The sequence below is a fragment of the Lucilia sericata genome, unplaced genomic scaffold (genome assembly GCF_015586225.1).
Source record: "Lucilia sericata isolate MDLA Ls3-8-SP2 unplaced genomic scaffold, ASM1558622v1 Contig001247F_arrow, whole genome shotgun sequence".
NCBI lineage: Eukaryota > Metazoa > Arthropoda > Insecta > Diptera > Calliphoridae > Lucilia > Lucilia sericata.
In genome coordinates this window covers 127928-140335 of record NW_023995202.1, presented here as the reverse complement: position 1 = coordinate 140335, position 12408 = coordinate 127928, and the positions used below count along the sequence as shown (strand labels likewise).

The window sequence follows — 12408 nt, the reverse complement described above, 5'->3', positions numbered from 1 at the left end:
ACAACCAGCAAAACATCAAATATATTTCGGAAATACCTTTGGAAAAGTAAACAGCAAATATGTTTAACCTAGTAAATCCTTAAGAAAGGAGGTAATTTTTTTGAAATTAGATATTGAAAACAATTAAATTTTTTAAGTTTCTTTTTTTTTTTAAATAACTAGACTTTTAAAGTTTGTGAATTTTTAATTTAAATGAATTTGAATTTCTTTTTTTTTATAATTTTTAAATTTGGTTTAGTGTTTAGTTGTTAAATATTTTGGCTTTTTAATATAAATTTTATTTTCTTTACATTTTTTTGTTAAATATATATAAAATAATTTTATATAAGTTTTACGTTTTGTTATTTGTTATTTTATAAAAAAACATTTATTATAATTTCTAACTTTTATTTTTTAAAACTGAATTTTAAAGGGCCAAGAGCAACATTAACAAAACAACTCAGAAAAAATATTTTGAAATTGTCAAAATTTTGTTTAAATGTTTAAGACCAAAATTTGTTTCTATTACTTTTTTTTAAATCTCTGGATTAACTGTTATACATGTATAAAGTGTTATACTGTATAAGCTTAAGTTTTTATTCTAAAATATTATATTTCAAAATCAACTGTTAAAATGTTATTAAACAAGACGTTTATATTTTATATAGTTTTACGTAAAATTACTTGAATATTTTTATTATTTGCGTATAAATTGTGAATTTGCTTCTTTTTTTATGTAATAATATTTATGGGTTTAACTTATAAATTAATGTTGCCATAATTGTTTTAAATTTATAAACCAAAAAAAACAAACTGAATTCTTTATAAATCTAAAAACAAACTAAGACTTAAATAAATAAAATCTTACTAATAAACCACATTTACCTGAACAAATCTTTAAAGTCACAATTAAAAACATTAAAAAAAATTACTAGATTTCTGTATAAAACAATTATACAAATTGAAATCTACATTTTGTGTTTTTTTCTCTAATAAAATCAATTTAAATTTAATATCGTTATAATTTTCAAACTTTTTTTCTCTGCAAAATATGCAATACATCAATGCTTGTCTGCACGCCCTAAAAGTAGTCTTTTGTTTTCTTATTTTTATAATGTTTACTTTAGCTTTTTTTTCCTGTTACTTGTCTTTCTTTACACAAAAAACATTATTTTATATTTAAATATTTACATAATCTCACAACTAATCTCTTATTTAATCAATCTATTTTATTTGTTTAAAAATATCTTTTGAATTGTTTGTTATTTATATTATTTAAAAAAATGAAAATTAAATGAAATCTTGAGAAGAAAAAAAAAATTGAATTACATTTATAAATATTTAAAAGATACTTACTTACTCATACATACATACATAATTTCCTTTTAATTAATTGTATTGTTTAGTTTTATCTTGAGTTCATTTTTCATTCTGAAATATACTATATATATTTAAATAAAACTTTGTTCTTTGTTCTTATTACATTCAGTTGTTTTTTTTATTTTTTGTTATAAAAGCAGTAAACAAAAATGACTTGTAAAATCTTTTATTTACATCGAATTTTTCCCACTTATTTTTTACTCTAGGTTTCTATAACAAAAACAAAATAGTTAGCTGGTTATGGGCGATATTCTTGCTGGGAGAACTTATTTATAAAACATTACGACAGATGTTTAGTTTCACATATTCGAAGTACCAGTTCTATGAACTGAACTAGAACTGGAACTGTACTAGAACTGAACTAAACTGAACTGGAACAGAACTAGAACTGAACTGGGACTGAAATTGAACTGAACTGAAACTGAACTGAAACTGAACTGAAACTGAACTGAAACTGAACTGAAACTGAACTAGAACAGAACTAGAACAGAACAACTAGAACAGAACAGAACAGAACAGAACTAGAACGAACAGAACTAGAACAGAACAACAGAACTAGAACAGAACTAGAACAGAACTAGAACAGAACTAGAACAGACTAGAACAGAACTAGAACAGAACTAGAACAGAACTAGAACAGAACTAGAACAGAACTAGAACAGAACTAGAACAGAACTAGAACAGAAGAACAAACTAGAACAGAACTAGAACAGAACTAGAACAGAAACTAGAACTAGAACAGAACTAGAAGAACTAGAAGAAACTAGAACAGAACGAACAGAACTAGAACAGAACTAGAACAGAACTAGAACAGAACTAGAACAGAACTAGAACAGAACTAGAACAGAACTAGAACAGAACTAGAACAGAACTAGAACAGAACTAGAACAGAACTAGAACAGAACTAGAACAGAACTAGAACAGAACTAGAACAGAACTAGAACAGAACTAGAACAGAACTAGAACAGAACTAGAACAGAACTAGAACAGAACTAGAACAGAACTAGAACAGAACTAGAACAGAACTAGAACAGAACTAGAACAGAACTAGAACAGACTAGAACAGAACTAGAACAGAACTAGAACAGAACTAGAACAGAACTAGAACAGAACTAGAACGAACTAGAAGAACTAGAACAGAACTAGAACAGAACTAGAACTGAACTAGAACTGAACTAGATCTGAACTAGAACTGAACTAGAACTGAACTAGAACTGAACTGGAACTGAACTAGAACTGAACTAGAACTGAACTAGAACTGAACTGGAACTGAACTAGAAGAGAAATAGTACTGAACTTGAATTTTAGCTGTTATATTATCATTTATTTCCTGCAATATCTGCAAGCTCCGAAAAATTGTTGAGTGAAAAGGATTATTACCTTTTCTAATTAAAAAACATTAAAAATTGACTTTGAAATCACAAATAATATAAACGCTTAAATCACAAGCAAAGTTACTAATTTGAAAAATCAACCCTTAAAACTTCTGAAAACTTAATACGCCACAACAGGTTTATGAAATGAAATATTCATAACAAACAAGTAAGAGTGTTATATTCGGCCATGCGAATCTTATATACCCACCATCAAATCATCCTTATAAATTAACTTTGATATTATCGATCTATGTTGAATCATATGTCGATTATTATGAACATCAGGGAAATATTTGGAAGAGGGAATTTAATAAAGGCTTAAGCATGGACCGTGCTCTTCCGAATTAAAAATATTAATTTTGTTTGATCCAATTTATAACCATAAACTCATACAAAACTTGTTTATGTGAAATTTCATCGCTGTAGTCGCATTTGAGCGTTACAGCCAGTAACGAGCGTTACAGTCACTATCTGAGGGGGACCTTATATGGAAGGTGGGGTCAGTTATAGACCGATCCCCATAAAATGTGATAAATAGTTTTTGGCTAGTACAAAACTTGTTTACGTAGAATTTCACTGCTGTAATAGCATTTTTGAGTCAGTAGTGAGCTTTAAAGTAATTTTCCGAAGGGGACCTTATAGGGGGGTATGGTCAATTACAGACTGATCCTCATAAAATTTAGTGAGAGATTGTAGCTAATACGAAAATTGTTCATGTCGTACTCAGTACTCGCAGTTTTAAGCTAGTAATGAGCTTTAAGTCATTTTCTGAAGGGGACCTTACAAGGGGGATAGGGCTAATTAAGGACCGATCCTTATAAAATTTGATAAAGAACTTTTGGCTCACAAAACTAGTTTGTACCTTAAAGTTATTTTCTGAAGGAGACCTTAATACGAAAATTGTTCATGTCGTACTCAGTACTTGCAGTTTTAAGCTAGTAATGAGCTTTAAAGTCATTTTCTCATAAAATTTAAGAAAATGATTTAGTTCCTATAAAAATTTTTTATGTCGAATTTTATTGCTATATATATGCACATATGTTTCTTAAAGTCAGATATGAGCATTAAAGTCATTTTCTGAAGGGGCCCTTGTATTGGGGGTAGGGTCAATATGAACCGATCCAATTACGAAAAATTTATACGAAGAGATTTAAATTCTTATAAAACATGTTTGTGCCGAATTTCATCGCTATTGATGCTTGCTCTTAGCAGTCATGGGCGATAAAGTAATTTCTGAAGGGGACTTATAGGGGGGTAGGGTCAATTATGGTCCGATCCTTATAAAATTATATGAAGAGATTTATGTTCCCATAAAACATGTTTGTGCCGAATTTCACCGCTATTGATGCTTCTCTTAGCCAGTTATGGGCGATAAAGTCATTTTCTGAAGGGGACTTTATATGGGGGGTAGGGTCAATTATGGGCCTATCCTTATAAAATTTTACAAAGAGATTTATGTTCCCATAGAACATGTTTGTGTCGAATTTCACCGCTATTGATGCTCTCTTATCCAGTTATGGGCGATAAAGTCATTTTCTGAAGGGGACTTTATATGGGGGGTAGGGTCAATTATGAGCCTATCTTATAAAATTTTAAAAAGAGATTTAGGTTCCCATGAAACATGTTTGTGCCGAATTTCACCGCTATTGGTTCTTCCCTTAGCAAGTTATGAGCGATAAAGTCATTTTTGAAGGGGACTTTATATGGGGGGTAGGGTCAATTATGGACCGATACTTATAAAATTTTACAGAGAGATTTAGGTTCCCATAAAACATGTTTGTGCCGAATTTTACCGCTATTGATGCTTCTCTTAGCCAGTTATGGGCGATAAAGTCATTTTCTGAAGGGGACTTTATATGGGGGGTAGGGTCAATTATGAGCCTATCCTTATAAAATTTTAAAAAAAGATTTAGGTTCCCATAAAACATGTTTGTGCCGAATTTCACCGCTATTGGTTCTTCCCTTAGCAGTTATGAGCGATGAAGTCATTTTCTGAAGGGGACTTTGTATGGGGGGTAGGGTCAATTATAGACCGATCCTTATAAAATTCTACGAAGAGATTTAGGTTCCCATAAAACATATTTGTGCCAAATTTCACCGCTATTGGTTCTTCCCTTAGCAAGTTATGAGCGATAAAGTCATTTTCTGAAGGGGGCCTTATATGGGGGCTAGGCGAAATTGTGGACCGATATTGCCCATTTTCAATACCAAACAAACTGCATCAACTAGAAGTATCTGTGCAAAATTTCAGCTCGCTAGCTGCTTCATTTGGACTCTATCGTGTTTTCAACAGACAGACAGACAGACAGACGGACAGACGGACAGACGGACAGACGGACAGACGGACGGACATGGCTAGATCGTCTTAGAATCTTATAAGGACTCAGAATATATATACTTTTATGGGTCTTAGATGAATATTTCAATGTGTTACAAACGGAATGACAAAAACAATATACCCCCATCTTTTTTGATGGTGGGTATAAAAACACAAGTTTTAAGGAAGCGAATATTTTTAACTTCAAAACCAATTTAATAATACCTTAATTTTAGAAACACAACGTTCAAAGCTTGAGAAAAAAAAAATCGCCCAAAATATAATGATTAGGGGTTTATTTATTAATTAAGGCGATTTTGAACTTTGGTCTTTAAGAGAGAGGAAAAAAAAACAGAATTTCTTTAAACCTTAAATTAACACCCTGTTTATATACATACATACATACTTAGGTAAATATTAATAAATCTTAAAAAATAGCTTATCATCAATTTTGACATCAGAGATCTCTAAAGTTTGCTATAAAGCCCACTCCTTTAACTAGGTTTAACAGAAGAAGAAAAAAGTAGCAAAAAAGGTAAATAATTTGCATTAGACATGAAGGATTTTGTTTTATTTTGTTTAGGACGTGAAAACAAAAACAAAAAGGAAATGCTATAATATATAGAAGAGGGTGAAAATCTCTTGAGAAGAAAATTATTTGTCTACGTTTAATGAATTAATGGCAATAAAAGATAATAAAGCTTAGAAAAAAAAATGATGAAAAAGATAAGAAAAAATTTAAAGGTAGAAATTAACACTAGAGTTACCTAGAACTTTAAGAAAAAGTTTTAACCTTAGGAGGGAGTGAACAGTTGTTAAGTTATCACAAGAAAATTCTGATGTAACACTTTTGTCTGAAAGTTATTTTCTTTATTCCCTTGTGTTCACACCCTTTCTGTTTCTATGTTCTTTGTGAATTATGGTTTTAACTAGTGTTAAGTTTCTCTTGACTTTAACCCAACTCAATTTTAATTTTGTTGTCTTAAATTATTTGATGATTTGAACATTTTCACCAACCCCTTTTTCACATTCTTAGAATAGAACAGACATAATTTGAATATGAGTTTTCACACTTTCATTTCTCTTGTAAAGTACAAATCTTCTAGAGGTGACGTTTTTAATACCCAAAAATAATAATTCCACAGTCAACTATTCATCGGATAAGAATCACCTTTGACCTTTTATCGATTAAATTATTAATTCATTTTAGTATAATCCAAGGTCAAACTTTATTAAAAAGCCTAGACAGGCTAGTTGTTAGTTTATTATTGATTCAATACCTTTAAAGTTCTGCCTTCATTTTCACTTACTTTATATCCAAATTTCTTCTCTTATTTGCCTTAAACAAAACGTTATAGGAAGAAGTTCATCAAGTTTTTGGTTGTTAGTTAAAGAAAAATACAAATTCGTTAAAATTTACTGACCAATCCCAAAAATGCTAAAGGAAAAAACTCTGCTAAAAGATTAAAAAAATTAACTCTTAGCATTTAATAAGAAAGCAACACAAAAGCAGATAAACTTCAACAAAACGAAAAAATTTTTTCGGAAACATTAAAAATTCAATGTTAATTTACACTTGAAATTCTTTTCTTCTATACTTTTTTTCATCATTTGTCTTGCTTACTGGGCCAACAACTTCTAGTCCTTCGTAAATTAAAAACATTTTGTGAGAAAAAAACTTGTTGTAGTTTTTCTTCATTTTTCAAATTTTTTTATTGGTCTATAAAAACAACTGCATATTTTATTGTAATCTTTTACTTTGTCTCTTTGATTTAAATTCATTAGTTGGATTTTGGAAGACAATTTGTAGAAAAAAAGTGTTAAAGTTTTGTGAGAACAGAGTCGTAACAAAAATTGCAATAAAATTGTGTTTGGATTGATATTTAAATTTGTTGTAGTTGTGACCAATAGAATGGCTTGTGATTTAATTTTTCAAGCGATGTTGTGTTTGCTATTAAATTTAATATGTAAATATATCATAAGCTTTTCATTGATATAAATAATTTTATGATTTCATTAGACTATTGAAGACATCTTTCAGTTTAACCAAAATACATACACAATTTTATGCAAAAAGCGGATTCGATTAAGCTATGTCTGTCTGTCTGTCTGTCTGTCTGTCTGTCTGTCTGTCTGTCTGCTGTCTGTCTGTCTGTCTGTCTGTCTGTCTATCTGTCTGTCTGTCTGCCTGTCTCTGTGTGCATCTGTCTATCTCTGCGTCCGTCTGTCTGTCTCTGTGTCCGTCTGTCTGTCTGTCTCTGTGTCCGTCTGTCTGTCTCTGTGTCCGTCTGTCTATCTCTGTGTCCATCTCTCTGTCTGTCTGACTGTATGTTTCTTCAAATCAATTTTGTGAACACCCCAGATATCGCAGATTTTTGTGAATTCCTAGATAAAAATAAATAACAAAATACAGATTCATAAGGTAAATGTTCTTCTTGTATTTAGTTTGCTAGAACATAAAAACAAAAAGGAGCAAGAAAAAGTTAAGCATAAAGATGAGTATTGTTATTAATTTGTTAATGCCAACACAGATAAGGAAAACTGTGTTTGGAACTCTCGAAACAATGACTATTTTTTGGTGCTTTTTTCAATATATAACTTTTGACTTTTCTATAATATTGGGTCTAGAAAAATAAAACTCTGTATTTACCTATAAAATGAGACTTTTTGGTACTATTCGTTTTTCAAAAAGGCACTTTTTGAAGTTTCTATAAAATTTTACCTAGTAATTTTTAGACTGATATATTTTGTTTCCTACACCATACATCACTATAGTGGAGAGGGTATTATGCGTTTGTGCTGATGTTTGTAACACCCAAATATATTGGTCCTACGCACACCTTAAAGAATACCAATCGGCTCAGATTCAGTTCTAAAGTCGACTTTCCAGAAAACTGATAACTACTGGGTATTGCATTAGGCATTCGTAGTGTGATGTATCTTTTTAAAAAGCTTACGTTTTTACACTACGTTTTTATATACCCTACATCACTATAGTGGAGAGGGTATTATGCGTTTGTGCTGATGTTTGTAACACTCAACAATATTGGTCCTACGCACACCTTAAAAAATACCAATCGGCTCAGATTCAGTTTTTAAGTCGATTTAGCTGTGTCCGTCTGTCCTTCTGTTAGTCCATCCAATCTTCAAGAAAATTTGAAAATTGTTGCAATCTGTCCATTAGTTCGCATAGCCCCCATAGAACCTTACCTCCTGAATAAAGCTCTTGAAATGACGTGTTCCAGTACGTCAACAAAATTTGGCAAAATTTAGTTTTGCCGGGTTTGCAGATTTTTATAATGATTGGGCCTCAATTACAAAGTCCCTTCAAGAAATGGCTTGAAGATCAAAATTGACTTATTGACTTAACACTAGTAACACGATAAAATACATAAATAACTTCGAAGGCACACCAACTGTTTTTTCTCTAAGCACACTATGAGGATACAGAAGTTAAGCACACTACGAGAAGGATAAGGAAGTTAGTTAGTTAGTTAGTTAGTTAGTTTAGTTAGTTAGTTAGTTAGTTTGTTAGTAGTTAGTTAGTGTAGTTAGTTAGTTAGTTAGTTAGTTAGTTAGTTAGTTAGTTAGTTGTAGTAGTTAGTTAGTTAGTTAGTTAGTTAGTTAGTTAGTTAGTTAGTTAGTTAGTTAGTTAGTTAGTTAGTAGTTAGTTAGTTGTTAGTTAGTTAGTTAGTTAGTTCGTTAGTTAGTTAGTTAGTTAGTTAGTAGTTAGTTAGTTAGTTAGAGTAGTTAGTTAGTTAGTTAGTTAGTTAGTTAGTTAGTTAGTTAGTTAGTTAGTTAGTTAGTTAGTTAGTTAGTTAGTTAGTTAGTTAGTTAGTTAGTAGTTAGTAGTTAGTTAGTTAGTTAGTTAGTTAGTAGTTAGTTAGTTAGTTAGTTAGTTAGTTAGTTAGTAGTTAGTTAGTAGTTAGTTAGTAGTGTTAGTTAGTTAGTTAGTTAGTAGTAGTTAGTTAGTTAGTTAGTAGTTAGTTAGTTAGTTAGTAGTTAGTTAGTTAGTAGTTAGTTAGTTAGTTAGTTAGTAGTAGTTAGTAGTTAGTTAGTAGTAGTTAGTTAGTTAGTTAGTTAGTTAGTTAGTTAGTTAGTTAGTTAGTTAGTTAGTTAGTTAGTTAGTTAGTTAGTTAGTTAGTTAGTTAGTTAGTTAGTAGTTAGTAGTTAGTAGTTATGAAGTTAGTTATGAAGTTAGTTAGTGTAGTTAGTTAGTTAGTTAGTTAGTTAGTTAGTAGTAGTTAGTTAGTTAGTAGTTAGTAGTTAGTGTTAGTTAGTTAGTTAGTTAGTTAGTAGTTAGTTAGTTAGTTAGTTAGTTAGTTAGTTAGTTAGTTAGTAGTTAGTTAGTTAGTTAGTTAGGAGTTAGTTAGTTAGTTAGTTAGTTAGTAGTTAGTTTAGTTAGTAGTTAGTTAGTTAGTTAGTTAGTAGTTAGTTAGTTAGTTAGTAGTTAGTTAGTTAGTTAGTTAGTTAGTTAGTTAGTTAGTAGTTAGTTAGTTAGTTAGTTAGTAGTAGTAGGTAGTTAGTTAGTTAGTAGTTAGTAGTTAGTTAGTTAGTTAGTTAGTTAGTTAGTAGTTAGTTAGTTAGTTAGTTAGTTAGTTAGTTAGTTAGTAGTAGTTAGTTAGTTAGTTAGTTAGTTAGTTAGTTAGTTAGTTAGTTAGTAGTTAGTTAGTTAGTTAGTTAGTAGTTAGTTAGTTAGTTAGTTAGTTAGTTAGTTAGTTAGTAGTTAGTTAGTTAGTTAGTAGTTAGTTAGTTAGTTAGTTAGTTAGTTAGTAGTTAGTTAGTTAGTAGTTAGTAGTAGTTAGTTAGTTAGTTAGTTAGTTAGTTAGTTAGTTAGTAGTTAGTTAGTTAGTTAGTTAGTAGTTAGTTAGTTAGTTAGTTAGTTAGTAGTTAGTTAGTTAGTTAGTTAGTTAGTTAGTTAGTTAGTTAGTTAGTTAGTTAGTTAGTTAGTTAGTTAGTAGTTAGTTAGTTAGTTAGTTAGTTAGTTAGTTAGTTAGTTAGTTAGTTAGTAGTTAGTTAGGCTAAAATTGAAAATAATGGAATTTTTATTTAAATTGTCTCAAGGATAAAAATCAAGACTTTCCAGAAAACTGATGCTGCTGGGTATTGCATTAGGCATTCGGAGTGTGATGTATCTCTTTAAAAAGCTTTGTTTTACATTTATAATTTCAAAAATGCACAAATGTTTTAAACCAAAAAACTCTTAAGAAACCTGAAACCATAGTGCACAAAAAGGAATATTAAATGTTAACAACAATTTCTTTCTTCTACCTTTCTTTGCAGTTCTGTTACCATCTACTTGTTCACAACTTCTCAACAGAGTGGAAAACATCAGTCTGTTGGAATGAAAAAATCTAAAAATAATTAACAACAACAAAACGAGCAACACTTATGTTAATTAAATCTTTTAAGCTAAATGGGCAAAATAAAGGTGAGCTTAATATTACTTTTTTTTTTTTTTTTTTGAATTTTTTACATATGAAAATAAAACTTTAGTTTTGTTTGAAAATTAATTTTTCTATATTCTCTTTCATTACAGCCATTGTTTTGAGTGGAAATAGCTTTTATTGTTTATTTTTTTTTATTTATATAATTTTTAGGCAACTGCAAATAGATTTAATTTAATTTCGAGATAAATTTTGTACAAGAGTTTTGTAAATAATGTTTTATTAATTGGTCTCCCTAATAGTTTTTAAATATTGTGAATGAATGTACTAAATATTTGAAATTATTAAAGAATTTTTATAAAAATATAAAAAAACAGCTTGTATAATAAATGTATAATTTTTAAATGAAACTAATAGTTTTCAATAGTCTACTGTTTTCATTTTAAATTCGGTTTAGTTTTCTTACCCTAAAACTGGAACATTGTTGAAAGTTCTTTTGGCAGCCATTAATTTTAGACGTTTTCGCTTACACGGGGACGTATGAGTAATATAAATAATAAAGCAAAAAGCATGATATAATTGAACTTACAATTTTTTTGAACTTAAGGCAATGAAGCCATAAAAACTAATTTAAAACCTTTAATTTATCATAATAGTAATTAAAATAATCATATTTATAACTTTGTGGTAACAAGGAAAAGTCACGTAAATCACTTTTGTACTCAACAGAGCAGAACATAACAAATTTCTAAAAATATAGAGTTGAAACTATGTATATCATAAACTGCATAACTTGATTTATATGCTTTTTCCTTATTGCCGTTGAACTATACTTTCGGTTATTATTGCATATAACAATTTTGTACATAATCATTTTTAAAAAAAATATTTTCATTGCAAAGAAAAAAAAAAGCTACATTGTGTAAAACAAAATATGAAGCCATTTTTGTAAATTTAATGTAATAAAAAAAAAATGAAAATAAAACAAAGCAAGGCTGTGTGTTCTGAAAAATAAAATTAAAAACAAAACAAAAATGTTTTAAAAAAAATTATATAAAAATTGTAATTATAAAAAAACAACAACTCACAGATATTATTAAACGCTAAAATCAATAGACGATATATATGTATAGAAATAATATTAAAAAAAAAACTATTTAAAATATTAGCAAAACCCCCTCCTAGTGATATTTATTATTTTAAGGCAGAGCAAACAAAAAAATATGACATAAAATATAAATAAATTTAATTAGATTTAAGTAGTATAAAAAATAAAATGATGTAAAAATTATAAATGAAAAATGTGTTAAAATAAAAAAAAGTGTCATGATTTTATAAAAAAGAAAATTAATAAAATAAAATTATAAAAAAATTTAACTTGTTTTTATATTTAAAACAAAAAAAACAAATATAAAAGTAAGTAGTTTAAACGATGTTCCAAATATCATTATTCCTGGACAATTACTCTCGTATTTTATCGCTGTCAATTTGTATTGTTCGTGGACCATAGTCAAAGTACAAGATTATTATACCGAGAATATAGTTCAACATCAAATTTGACCAAATTTCAGAAAAACTTTAACAAATACTATAGAATACAGTACAGGAATAATCTCTAGAATATCAAATGTACATTCGCCCAGACTATATGAGAAGTATATACCCTGGAATATAGTTCATAAAATAAACTAGACTAAACCATACTCTAGTCTATAGGCTATAATATAGACTAGACTATATACTAGACTATAGACTAGAGACTAGACTATAGACTAGACTATAGACTAGACTATAGACTATAGACTAGACTATAGACTAGACTATAGACTAGACTATAGACTAGACTATAGACTAGACTATAGACTAGACTATAGACTAGACTATAGACTAGACTATAGACTAGACTATAGACTAGACTATAGACTAGACTATAGACTAGACTATAGACTAGACTATAGACTAGACTATA

At 29.0% G+C, this 12408-nt stretch overlaps 1 long non-coding RNA gene across 1 annotated transcript; it reads left to right on the top strand.

Annotated features, from left to right (window-relative positions):
* The first annotated feature begins 1 nt into the window (after position 1).
* On the top strand, positions 2–10622 carry LOC119610615. Its single transcript, XR_005232006.1, has 3 exons — positions 2–91; positions 10336–10483; positions 10592–10622. It is a non-coding gene; the product is annotated as an uncharacterized LOC119610615 (long non-coding RNA).
* Positions 10623–12408: the final 1786 nt, after the last annotated feature.